Source organism: Oncorhynchus mykiss, chromosome 9 (genome assembly GCF_057628025.1).
Source record: "Oncorhynchus mykiss isolate SJ-2025 chromosome 9, ASM5762802v1, whole genome shotgun sequence".
Classification (NCBI taxonomy): domain Eukaryota; kingdom Metazoa; phylum Chordata; class Actinopteri; order Salmoniformes; family Salmonidae; genus Oncorhynchus; species Oncorhynchus mykiss.
The window spans coordinates 9612838-9626121 of NC_143030.1; the positions used below are offsets into that span (position 1 = coordinate 9612838).

At 46.0% G+C, this 13284-nt stretch overlaps 1 protein-coding gene across 1 annotated transcript in view; it reads right to left on the reverse strand.

Moving 5' to 3' along the window:
• The window catches only part of LOC118965982 (uncharacterized), a 36190-nt gene extending 26009 nt beyond the window's left edge, over positions 1 to 10181 (reverse strand). The window contains exon 1 of the mRNA XM_036987219.2: positions 10137 to 10181. The gene's annotated coding sequence lies outside the window, so the exon portion shown is untranslated. The remainder of the gene's footprint in view (positions 1 to 10136) is intronic.
• Positions 10182 to 13284: the final 3103 nt, after the last annotated feature.

Consider the following 13284-nt stretch of genomic DNA (forward strand, 5'->3'; position numbering starts at 1 on the left):
TTCTGTCTCTCACTCTCCTCTCTTTATCTCTAACCATTATCTCTTGTCTCTCTTTACATCTAACCATTATCTCTCCTCTCGCTTCACCTCTAACCATTATGTCTTCTGTCTCACACTCTCATCTATCTTCACCTCTAACCATTCTCTTTCTCTCACACTCTCCTCTATCTTCACCTCTAACCATTATCTCTTCTCTCTCTCACTGTCATTATCTCTAACCATTATCTCTTCAATATCACACTATCATTATCTCTAACCATTATCTCTTCTCTCACACACTATCTTTCTCTCTAACTATTATCTCTTCTGTCTCACACTCTCCTCTATCTTTATCTCTAACCATTATCTCTATCTGTCTCACACTCTCCTTTATCTTTATCTCTAACCATCTCTAACTTATCTCTTCTCTCTCTTTACCTCTAACAATTATCTCTTCTGTCTCTCACTCTCCTCTCTTTATCTCTAACCATTATCTCTTGTCTCTCTTTACCTCTAACCATTATCTCTCCTTTCTCTCTTTACCTCTAACCATTATCTCTCCTTTCTCTCACTCTCCTCTATCTTTACCTCTAACCATTATCTCTTTCTCTCCATTATCTCTTTTTCTCTCACACTCTCTCTCTTCTCTCTCACACTCTCCTCTATCTTCACCTCTAACCATTATCTCTTCTCTCTCACACTCTCCTCTATCTTCACCTCTAACCATTATCTCTCCTATCTCTAACACTCCTCTATCTTCACCTCTAACCATTCTCTTTCTCTCTCTTTACCTCTAACCATTATCTCTTTCTCTCTCTTTACCTCTAATCATTATCTCTCATTTCTCTCTCTTTACCTCTAACCATTATCTCTCCTTTCTCTCTCTTTACCTCTAACCATTATCTCTCCTTTCTCTCTCTTTACCTCTAACCATTATCTCTCTTTTCTCTCTCTTTGCCTCTAACCATTATCTCTCCTTTCTCTCTCTTTACCTCTAACCATTATCTCTCCTTTCTCTCACTCTCCTCTCGCTCTTTCTCTCTCTTTACCTCTAACCATTATCTCTCCTTTCTCTCTCTTTGCCTCTAACCATTATCTCTCCTTTCTCTCTCTTTAACTCTAACCATTATCTCTCCTTTCTCTCTCTTTACCTCTAACCATTATCTCTCCTTTCTCTAACTCTCCTCTCTCTTCACCTCTAACCATTATCTCTCCTTTCTCTCACTCTCCTCTCGCTCTTTCTCTCTCTTTACCTCTAACCATTATCTCTCCTTTCTCTCTCTTTGCCTCTAACCATTATCTCTCCTTTCTCTCTCTTTACCTCTAACCATTATCTCTCCTTTCTCTCTCTTTACCTCTAACCATTATCTCTCCTTTCTCTCACTCTCCTCTCACTCTTTCTCTCTCTTTACCTCTAACCATTATCTCTCCTTTCTCTCACTCTCCTCTCACTCTTTCTCTCTCACTCCCATTGTCATCAAATCATTGTAAGAAAGGTTCAGCCACATTGTCCAATCTGAAAGCAGCACACACTGTCTGTGTCTGTGGGCAGGGGTCACAGAGCTGTATATATGTGTGTGTGTGCGTGTGTGCGTGTGTGTGTGTGTGTGTTCGTAGGCGCAGTGTAGATGATAATACAGTTGTTTACCAGAGATCTCTGGGTAAGTCTACTGACAGGAAGTCTCTACCCAAAAAGGAGACACACACAAACACATCTCCACCCAGAGATACCCCAAACACACACACAAACACTCACACTCTCACACTCACGCACACTAGAGACGGATAGACAGGAAGGAAGAGAGGACAAGGGAACCCTCTAAACGAATCAACAAACACACTACTCTCGCCCACTCACACACACACACACACACACACACACACACACACACACACACACACACAGTCTCATACAGTTTGTGGGGGGGACACAATTCAGTCTCATTTAAAAATCCTGTTTTCCCTAACCTTAACACTAACCCTAGCTCTTAACCCTAAACTTAACCCCAAAAGCCTAACCTTAACACTAACCCTAGCTCTTAACCCCAAACTTAACCCCAAAAACCTAACCTTAACACTAACCCTAGCTCTTAACCCTAAACTTAACCCCAAAAACCTAACCTTAACACTAACCCTAGCTCTTAACCCCAAACTTAACCCCAAAAACCTAACCTTAACACTAACCCTTAAAGTAATTCTAACCTTAATCCTAAACCCCGTAGAAATAGTATTTGACCTTGCACCCAGTTGGTGAAATTTTGGTGTATTTACTATTCTTGTGGGGGCTTCTGGTCCCCACAAGAATAGTTAAACACGTCGACACACACACACACACACACACACACACACCTCCTTTCCCTCCACCTTTCCTCCCTTCCCTCCTTTCCCTCCACCTTTCCTCCCTTCCCTCCTTTCCCTCCACCTTTCCTTCCTTCCCTCCTTTCCCTCCACCTTTCCTTCCTTCCCTCCTTTCCCTCCCCCTTTCCTTCCTTCCCTCCTTTCCCTCCACCTTTCCTTCCTTCCCTCCTTTCTACATCTCTGTCTTGACTTTGTACTGTATTTTACTGCATATTTGTACAGCTGACAAATCAGTCAAAAAATTACTAAAATTATTTGATCAGTAATGCTGAACAATTATAATAATAATAATTGTAATATGATTAACCAAAATGTTCGGTTAAATTATTTGGATTACATTTAGTCTGTTTCCCCCCCCCTTTGAGTCACTAATGCAGAGTGATTAGGGTAAAGTGCCTCGCTGAAGGGCACATCAACAGATTTTTTACCTAGTCGGCTCGGGGATTCAAACCGGCGATCTTTCAACTACAGAAACGTCTAACACATAATTGTGATCTCTACAGCGTTGTTGGCTGGTCGTCATTGACCTTGCGTAGGCTTAAACACTGGTATACACTGATTTATAAGGCCATATTGGGTAAAATGCCATTTTATCTCTGTTCTTTATTAGTCAGGTCCCATTCTGATTTGCTTCTAACAGAACCAAACATTAGAACAGGTCGTGGTAGAAATAGTTTTAGTTACTCAGCTCCGTGGTCCTGGAATTCTCTCCTGAACATTTTAAAATGTGATGATCTAGTTTCGTTGGTGGAGTTTAAACACTTGATCGATGTATATATCATTGAAGAGTGTAATTGTTTTTAGGACGGCTGTTTTTAGTCAAGATGTTTGTGTTTTTAATGTAATATGTAATTGTTGTACTGTATGTATGGAGCGGCAGGGTAGCCTAGTGGTTAGAGCGTTGGACTAGTAACTGGGAGGTTGCAAGTTCAAACCCCCGAGCTGAACAGGCAATTAACCCACTGTTCCTAGGCCGTCATTGAAAATACGATTTTGTTCTTAACTGGCTTGCCTGGTTAAATAAAGGTTAAAAAAAAATAAAAAATGTAAAAATGTGTGTTTATAGTTTTGTTTAATGTTGTGTTAGTGTATGTAAGTTGTTTTGTCTGAAACGTTGTTCCCCTGCTGCTATTGGACCAGTTCTCTCTTGGAAAATACATATTATCTCAATGAGCAAAACCTGTATGAATAAAGATTAAATAAAAAAATACAGGCCCAACGCCTTAACCTGCCACCCCACCACCCTCAATGTGCTACCTGCCACCCCACCACCCTCAATGTGCTACCTGCCACCCCACCACCCTCAATGTGCTACCTGCCACCCCACCACCCTCAATGTGCTACCTGCCACCCCACCACCCTCAATGTGCTACCTGCCACCCCACCACCCTCAATGTGCTACCTGCCACCCCACCACCCTCAATGTGCTACCTGCCACCCCACCACCCTCAATGTGCTACCTGCCACCCCACCACCCTCAATGTGCTACCTGCCACCCCACCACCCTCAATGTGCTACCTGCCACCCCACCACCCTCAACGTGCTACCTGCCACCCCACCACCCTCAACGTGCTACCTGCCACCCTCAACGTGCTACCTGCCACACCACCACCCTCAACGTGCTACCTGCCACCCTCAACGTGCTACCTGCCACCCTCAACGTGCTACCTGCCACCCCACCACCCTCAACGTGCTACCTGCCACCCTCAACGTGCTACCTGCCACCCCACCACCCTCAACGTGCTACCTGCCACCCTCAACGTGCAACCTGCCACCCTCAATGTGCTACCTGCCACCCCACCACCCTCAATGTGCTACCTGCCACCCCACCACCCTCAATGTGCTACCTGCCACCCCACCACCCTCAATGTGCTACCTGCCACCCCACCACCCTCAATGTGCTACCTGCCACCCCACCACCCTCAATGTGCTACCTGCCACCCCACCACCCTCAATGTGCTACCTGCCACCCCACCACCCTCAATGTGCTACCTGCCACCCCACCACCCTCAATGTGCTACCTGCCACCCCACCACCCTCAACGTGCTACCTGCCACCCCACCACCCTCAACGTGCTACCTGCCACCCTCAACGTGCTACCTGCCACACCACCACCCTCAACGTGCTACCTGCCACCCTCAACGTGCTACCTGCCACCCTCAACGTGCTACCTGCCACCCCACCACCCTCAACGTGCTACCTGCCACCCTCAACGTGCTACCTGCCACCCCACCACCCTCAACGTGCTACCTGCCACCCTCAACGTGCAACCTGCCACCCTCAACGTGCTACCTGCCACCCTCAACGTGCTACCTGCCACCCCACCACCCTCAACGTGCTACCTGCCACCCTCAACGTGCTACCTGCCACCCCACCACCCTCAACGTGCTACCTGCCACCCTCAACGTGCTACCTGCCACCCCACCACCCTCAACGTGCTACCTGCCACCCTCAACGTGCTACCTGCCACCCCACCACCCTCAACGTGCTACCTGCCACCCTCAACGTGCTACCTACCACCCCACCACCCTCAATGTGCTACCTGCCACTCCACCACCCTCAATGTGCTACCTGCCACCCTCAATGTGCTACCTGCCACCCCACCACCCTCAATGTGCTACCTGCCACCCTCAACGTGCTACCTGCCACCCCACCACCCTCAATGTGCTACCTGCCACCCTCAATGTGCTACCTGCCACCCTCAATGTGCTACCTGCCACCCCACCACCCTCAATGTGCTACCTGCCACCCTCAATGTGCTACCTGCCACCCTCAATGTGCTACCTGCCACCCTCAACGTGCTACCTGCTACCCCACCACCCTCAATGTGCTACCTGCCACCCTCAATGTGCTACCTGCCACCCCACCACCCTCAACGTGCTACCTGCCACCCCACCACCCTCAATGTGCTACCTGCCACCCTCAATGTGCTACCTGCCACCCCACCACCCTCAATGTGCTACCTGCCACCCTCAATGTGCTACCTGCCACCCTCAATGTGCTACCTACCACCCTCAATGTGCTACCTGCCACCCTCAATGTGCTACCTACCTCCCTCAATGTGCTACCTACCACCCTCAATGTGCTACCTGCCACCCTCAATGTGCTACCTACCACCCTCAATGTGCTACCTACCACCCTCAATGTGCTACCTACCACCCTCAATGTGCTACCTACCACCCTCAATGTGCTACCCCACCACCCTCAATGTGCTACCTACCACCCTCAATGTGCTACCTGCCACCCTCAATGTGCTACCTACCACCCTCAATGTGCTACCTACCACCCTCAATGTGCTACCCCACCACCCTCAATGTGCTACCTACCACCCTCAATGTGCTACCTGCCACCCTCAATGTGCTACCTACCACCCTCAATGTGCTACCTGCCACCCTCAATGTGCTACCTACCACCCTCAATGTGCTACCTGCCACCCTCAACGTGCTACCTGCCACCCTCAATGTGCTACCCCACCACCCTCAATGTGCTACCTGCCACCCTCAATGTGCTACCTGCCACCCTCAACGTGCTACCTGCCACCCTCAATGTGCTACCCCACCACCCTCAATGTGCTACCTACCACCCTCAATGTGCTACCTGCCACCCTCAACGTGCTACCTGCCACCCCACCACCCTCAATGTGCTACCTGCCTCCCCACTGCCCTCAATGTGCTACCTGCCACCCTCAACGTGTTACCTGCCACCCCACCACCCTCAATGTGCTACCTGCCACCCTCAATGTGCTACCTGCCACCCCACCGCCCTCAATGTGCTACCTGCCACCCTCAATGTGCTACCTGCCACCCTCAATGTGCTACCTGCCACCCTCAATGTGCTACCTGCCACCCCACCGCCCTCAATGTGCTACCTGCCACCCCTCCGCCCTCAATGTGCTACCTGCCACCCTGAATGTGCTACCTGCCACCCCACCACCCTCAATGTGCTACCTGCCACCCTCAATGTGCTACCTGCCACCCCACCACCCTCAATGTGCTACCTGCCACCCCACCACCCTCAATGTGCTACCTGCCACCCCACCACCCTCAATGTGCTATCTGCCAAAATTATATAAATATATATTTTTACATGTGAATAAATAATGGTTAATAAGCGATCAGCAGTGATGGGCGGTCACTACCATCATGGGACTTTAATTCATTGTTTTATTCTGTTGTTACAGCGTTCGACCAACTTAAAGCATTTAATGTTTAAAAAATAGATATATAGATATTTATTTCTTTCATCAAACCAAAACGACCTCAAAAAGCACAAATCAATCACTCAGTGTTATTTCCTGATAGTCGCTGGTTGATCTACACAGGACGTTCTAACCAGCTGTTTCAGCATCATCATCAGAGAGAGAGAGAGAGAGAGAGAGAGAGAGAGAGAGAGAGAGAGAGAGAGAGAGAGAGAGAGAGAGAGAGAGAGAGAGAGAGAGAGAGAGGAGAGAGAGAGAGAGAGAGAGAGAGAGAGAGAGAGAGAGAGAGAGAGAGAGAGAGAGAGAGAGAGTTAGAGAGAGAGAGAGAGAGAGAGAGCGAGAGAGCGAGAGAGAGAGAGAGAGAGAGCGAGAGAGAGAGAGAGAGAGTGAGAGAGAGAGAGAGAGAGAGAGAGAGACAGAGAGAGAGAGAGAGAGACAGAGAGAGAGAGAGAGAGAGACAGAGAGAGAGAGAGAGAGAGAGAGAGAGAGAGAGAGAGAGAGAGACAGAGAGAGAGAGAGAGAGAGAGAGAGAGAGAGAGAGAGAGACAGAGAGAGAGAGAGACAGAGAGAGACAGAGAGAGAGAGAGAGAGAGAGCGAGAGAGAGAGAGGGGGAGAGAGAGAGAGAGAGAGAGAGAGAGAGAGCGAGAGAGAGAGAGGGGGAGAGAGAGAGAGAGAGAGAGAGGGGAGAGAGAGAGAGAGAGAGAGCGAGAGAGAGAGAGAGCGAGAGCGAGAGCTCACCAAGAATTCTCAAAATGGTACAAACACCAAATTGAGACGTTGCATGCAGAATTCTGAAAAAAAATATCCTCAGTGTACAACGTAGAACACCAAATAATGCAGAGCAGAATTAGCCTTCCATAACAAAGCCATCACCTACAGAGAAATTAACCTGGAGAAGAGTCCCCTAAGCAAGCTGTTCCTGGGGCTCTGTTCACAAAACACAAACACACCCTACAGAGCCCCAGGACATCAGCACAATTAGACCCAACCAAATCATGAGAAAACAAAAAGATAATTACTTGACATATTGGAAAGAAGTAACAAAAAAACTGAGCAAACTAGAATGCTATTTGGCCCTAAACAGAGAGTATATAGTGGCAGAATACCTGACCACTGTGACTGACCCAAACGTAAGGAAAGCTGTGTACAGACTCAGTGAGCATAGCCTTGCTATTGAGAAAGGCCGCCGTGGGCAGACATGGCTCTCAAGAGAAGACAGGCTATGTGCTCACTGCCCACAAAATGAGGTGGAAACTGAGCTGCACTTCCTAACCTCCTGTCAAATGTATGACCATATTAGAGACACATATTTCCCTCAGATTACACAGATCCACAAATAATTAAACTCCCATATCTATTGGGTAAAATTCCACAGTGTGACATCACAGCAGCAAGATGTGTGACCTGTTGCCACAAGAAAAGGGCAACCAGTGAATACAACTTATATTTATGTTTCCTGTGAATTTTTTATTGTTAATTCCATTTTTGTTTATGCATTTTTTTCACTTGCTTTGGCAATGTTAACATATGTTTCCCGTGTTAATACAGCCCTTATATTGAAATTGAATTGAGAGAGAGAGAGAGAGAGAGAGAGAGAGACAGAGAGAGAGAGAGAGAGAGAGAGAGAGACAGAGACAGAGAGACCGAGAGAGAGAGAGAAAGACAGAGAGAGAGAGAGACTGAGAGAGAGACAGAGAGAGAGACCGAGAGAGAGAGAGAGACAGAGAGAGAGAGACCGAGAGAGAGAGAGAAAGACAGAGAGAGAGAGAGACTGAGAGAGAGAGAGAGAGAGAGAGAGAGAGAGAGAGAGAGAGAGAAGGGCTCAGGTAGTTCTATGTGTAGGTGAGGTGTGTAGGTTTATACCGTACATGTTAACAATGTGGTGTAGCAGTACAGTGTGAACACATCACACTGAAACCTCACTATTAGCATAACATCTAGTGGAGGTGTAACAAGGTAGATAACATGGTGGATTATGAGTAGGCTTGATGAAGCAGTAGGCCAGGCGTACTGACTGTACCACCGTGGTCCTCCAACCTTTGGCCTTTTAACACTCATTCAGAAAAGCCTCTCAGAGTGCTGATCTAGGATCAGTTTATCCTTTTAAATCACAATGAATAAGATTACATGGACAAAAGGGGGAACCTGACCCTAGATCCCAGCCCTCCTACTCAGATATGCTTGATATATATATATATATATGGCCCTGGGAAACTAGGTGATCCAGACAATAAGTCACGTTAAAAGTTTACTCGTAAACAAAAGTTGTTTTTCATCAAACTGTGGAGCATAAAATCTATTGAACGGTGTGATGATGCCGAGGCGGCGAACAAGAGTGTGAAAGTATTCAAAAGAAAGGGAAGAAAAGAAACAGAGGAGTGTGGGGGAAATGTTCTACTTTCCTCAGATAAAGAGAGAGAGGAGGAGGAGGAAAGACTTGAACACGACTTTTTTTTTTTTTCTCCCTTGATTTGTTTTATCTTCCTTCACTAAGAAAATAACTGATAACAGCGATGGAAAGAGAATAACAGAAGAGGTGCGATCAACATTACCTTCACGGTAATGTGGTAATTATGGGGCTTGTAACTCACTTGTGCTAATAATGTCAATGATGTCGTAATTAAATTAATTTCGGGGTGGCAGGGTAGCCTAGTGATTAGAGCGTTGGCCCAGTAACCGAACGGTTGCTAGATCGAATCCCCGAGCTGACAAGGTAAAAAAAATCTGTTGTTCTGCCCCTGAACAAGGCAGTTAACCCACTGTTCCTAGGCCGTCATTGAAAATAAGAATTTGTTCTTAACTGACTTGCCTGGTAAAATAAAAGGTAAAATAAAAAATAAAACAAATTAAAGATCTATTACATTACAGACGAGGCACAGAAAATATAACGGCATTTTAATAGCTTCATTTTATTGCCCAAATGTGTATCTCTCTCGAGCTCGGCCTACTATAACAGAAACAACTAGGAAATAAACATTACGCATTGTGTTTCATCTACGTTGTCTTTGTTATGTTATGTTATGTTACGTTACGTTATGTTACACACGTTATGAACTGTATGTAGAACCATTACGATCCAAACTAACACAATCAATACGCAGGTGACCAAAGCTAAAGATGAAAACTATATTTTTTGGTTGTACATTTCTCATTACTTTTATAATTTCAGCGAATATATATATATATATATATATATATATATATATATATATATATATATATATATATATATACACATATATACACATATATATATACTCATATTTATGCGGTCCAAGTCCAATGCTTGCCAGATACAATTAAACTACACATATTGTCTTTTGGAAATTCTAATTTTATCTCATTGCATAAAATATTTGTAAAAAAAATGCTCCGTGCAGATTGGATTGAATTCCTAAATCACTAATGAACCAAAGGTCATAAGGTCACGGTGAAGGTAAAGGCTACAGATATATAATATACCTGCCGTAACTAAGTTTTTGGTTCAATTATTCAGAAATCATAGTGGAATGTGTTGTTTGATCGGTCACTGCTAATTATTATTATTATTATTATTATACAGAGAAATAAAAATCATTGATTAGTGAAAAGGGAACTTACTCTCGTCTCGGGGCTCTGGTCAAGGTTTGAACAGGTTCTCAGATGCCACCTGAATATGGGGGAAAAGTACGAAATATATATATTTTTTATATTATCAAACTATTTTAATATGCATTTTTCAACCTGTGAATCGTTGGGAGAATAGCCTCCTTACACTGAAGATAAGGATGGTTAAATCCACCAACAGGCTGCTGCTCCAACATAAGGACTGAGAATAGTGCAAGTTACCCCCCCCCAAAAAAAAAAAAATTACCAAATGTACCATTAAATGAATTAGTGAATTGTGAGGGATACTTTTTTAAGAGTTTACCCAACACCTAAAACATGGTATTATATACCCCCAGTGCCTCGCAGCACACAATGAGAACACAATACAATCAAGACGGCACATAAATTGGACACAGACGGAAATACTACTTTTACACAAATATTACGAGGCGATAATGGAACAAACAACATCGACAGCCTAACAAAGGAACTACATGGGAGACTCCGGTGTGGACACCCCTAAAATAAACACCCATCTACACCCCTAAAATAAACACCCGTAAAATAAACACCCATCTACACCCCTAAAATAAACACCCATCTACACCCCTAAAATAAACACCCATCTACACCCCTAAAATAAACACCCGTAAAATAAACACCCATCTACACCCCTAAAATAAACACCCATCTACACCCCTAAAATAAACACCCATCTACACCCCTAAAATAAACACCCGTAAAATAAACACCCATCTACACCCCTAAAATAAACACCTAAAATAAACACCCATCTACACCCGTAACATCCCACTACGGTTAGAACCCTCGGATGATGAATAAATCAGATATCTTTACTAGACTACCCTGGGGATCTGTACCCTGAGGACATGTAGAGTATCATAGACAAACACAGTAGAGTAGGAGAATCATAAGGATGTTGATGTTTCGACTGCGAAACTGTTTAACTCCCACTACGTCTCGTTACGATTCGGCTGCAAGACAACTTAAATCTCCATTAAATACCCCCCCCCCACCCAAAAAAAATGTCCTTATGAAAATCCTTTTGTCGTTGTCTATCCAAAGTTGCATGTGTGAAATGAACTGGTTTTTGGCTATAGAACACAACAAGGCAGGTTGTCACCAGCATCTCATTGAAGGACTCTCTGTTTGTCTGACAATGGGACAATGACACTTTCCATGTACCTTTCAGTTGACGCTCTTAGCTAGGTAAGAAACAACCAAAATGTCAGTCATAGTCAGTACATGTTTACAGGATTTTGCAACCTCCATTTACACATGAATTATAATGTCTCAACAATACGAAGAGGCTAAGAATTACAACAGAGATGTAAGACTTACCATTCATCCCTTCATCACGATCACGTCAATGGTAACGCACTGTACATACGGCATCGCTCTAGTGCATGTGTGTTGTGAGTGTGTCTGTGTGTGGTGCGTGTGTGTGTGTGTGTGTATGAGAGAATGAGAGCGACAGGAGAGAGCGAGAGGAGAGAGCGGGAGAGTCATAAGAGCGGTTATGGGCCGCTGTCGCTCTCTCGATTCCTCTGATCTCACCTCTGTGTGTGTGTTCTCTGATCTCTCACACACCTCGTCACCCTGGAAACAAAGTGACTTTAACACGCCACAGCGCAGTGGCCCAGACCTTGAACACAGCTCTCTCTGTCCCTCACTCTCTCTCTGTCCCTCCCTCACTCTGTCTCTCTGTCCCTCCCTCACTCTGTCTCTTTGTCACTCCCTCACTCTGTCCCTCCCTCACTCTGTCTGTCTCTGTCTCTCTGTCCCTCCCTCACTCTGTCTCTGTCCCTCCCTCACTCTGTCTCTGTCTCTCTGTCCCTCCCTCACTCTGTCTGTCTCTCTCTCTCTCTGTCCTCCCTCACTCTGTCTGTCTCTCTCTCTCTCTGTCCCTCCCTCACTCTGTCTGTCTCTGTCTCTCTGTCCCTCCCTCACTCTGTCTCTCTGTCCCTCCCTCACTCTGTCTCTGTCTCTCTGTCCCTCCCTCACTCTGTCTGTCTCTGTCTCTCTGTCCCTCCCTCACTCTGTCTGTCTCTGTCTCTCTGTCCCTCCCTCACTCTGTCTGTCTCTGTCTCTCTGTCCCTCCCTCACTCTGTCTGTCTCTGTCTCTCTCTCACTCTGTCCCTCACTCTCTCTCTGTCCCTCCCTCACTCTGTCTCTGTCTCTCTCTCACTCTGTCCCTCACTCTCTCTCTGTCCCTCCCTCACTCTGTCTCTGTCTCTCTCTCACTCTGTCCCTCACTCTCTCTCTGTCCCTCCCTCACTCTGTCTGTCTGTCTCTGTCTCTCTGTCCCTCCCTCACTCTGTCTCTCTGTCCCTCCCTCACTCTGTCCCTCCCTCACTCTGTCTCTGTCTCTCTCTCTCACTCTGTCCCTCACTCTCTCTCTGTCCCTCCCTCACTCTGTCTCTGTTTCTCTCTCACTCTGTCCCTCACTCTCTCTCTGTCCCTCCCTCACTCTGTCTGTCTCTGTCTCTCTGTCCCTCCCCCACTCTGTCTGTCTCTGTCTCTCTGTCCCTCCCTCACTCTGTCTGTCTCTGTCTCTCTCTCACTCTGTCCCTCACTCTCTCTCTGTCCCTCCCTCACTCTGGCTGTCTCTCTCTCTCTGTCCCTCCCTCACTCTGTCTGTCTCTGTCTCTCTCTCACTCTGTCTGTCTCTGTCTCTCTGTCCCTCCCTCACTCTGTCGTTCTCTGTCTCTCTCTCACTCTGTCTGTCTCTGTCTCTCTGTCCCTCCCTCACTCTGTCTGTCTCTCTGTCCCTCCCTCACTCTCTGTCTCTGCCTCTCTGTCCCTCCCTCACTCTGTCTGTCTCTGTCTCTCTGTCCCTCCCTCACTCTGTCTGTCTCTCACCCTGTCCCTCACTCTCACTCTGTCCCTCCCTCACTGTTGTCTCTCTCCCTCTCACTCTGTCCCTCCCTCACTCTGTCTGTCTCTCACTCTCTCTTCTGTGACCTTTACTTAAAAAAAGTATATATATATATATATATATATTTTTTTTTTTTAAATACTCTTACTCTTAAAAATACGCAAATTAGTTGATATACCTCTTAACAGAAGTATATTATATATATATTTATATTTACATACCTCTTAACATTAGACCCAATGGTGAAATGTATCTCAGTAA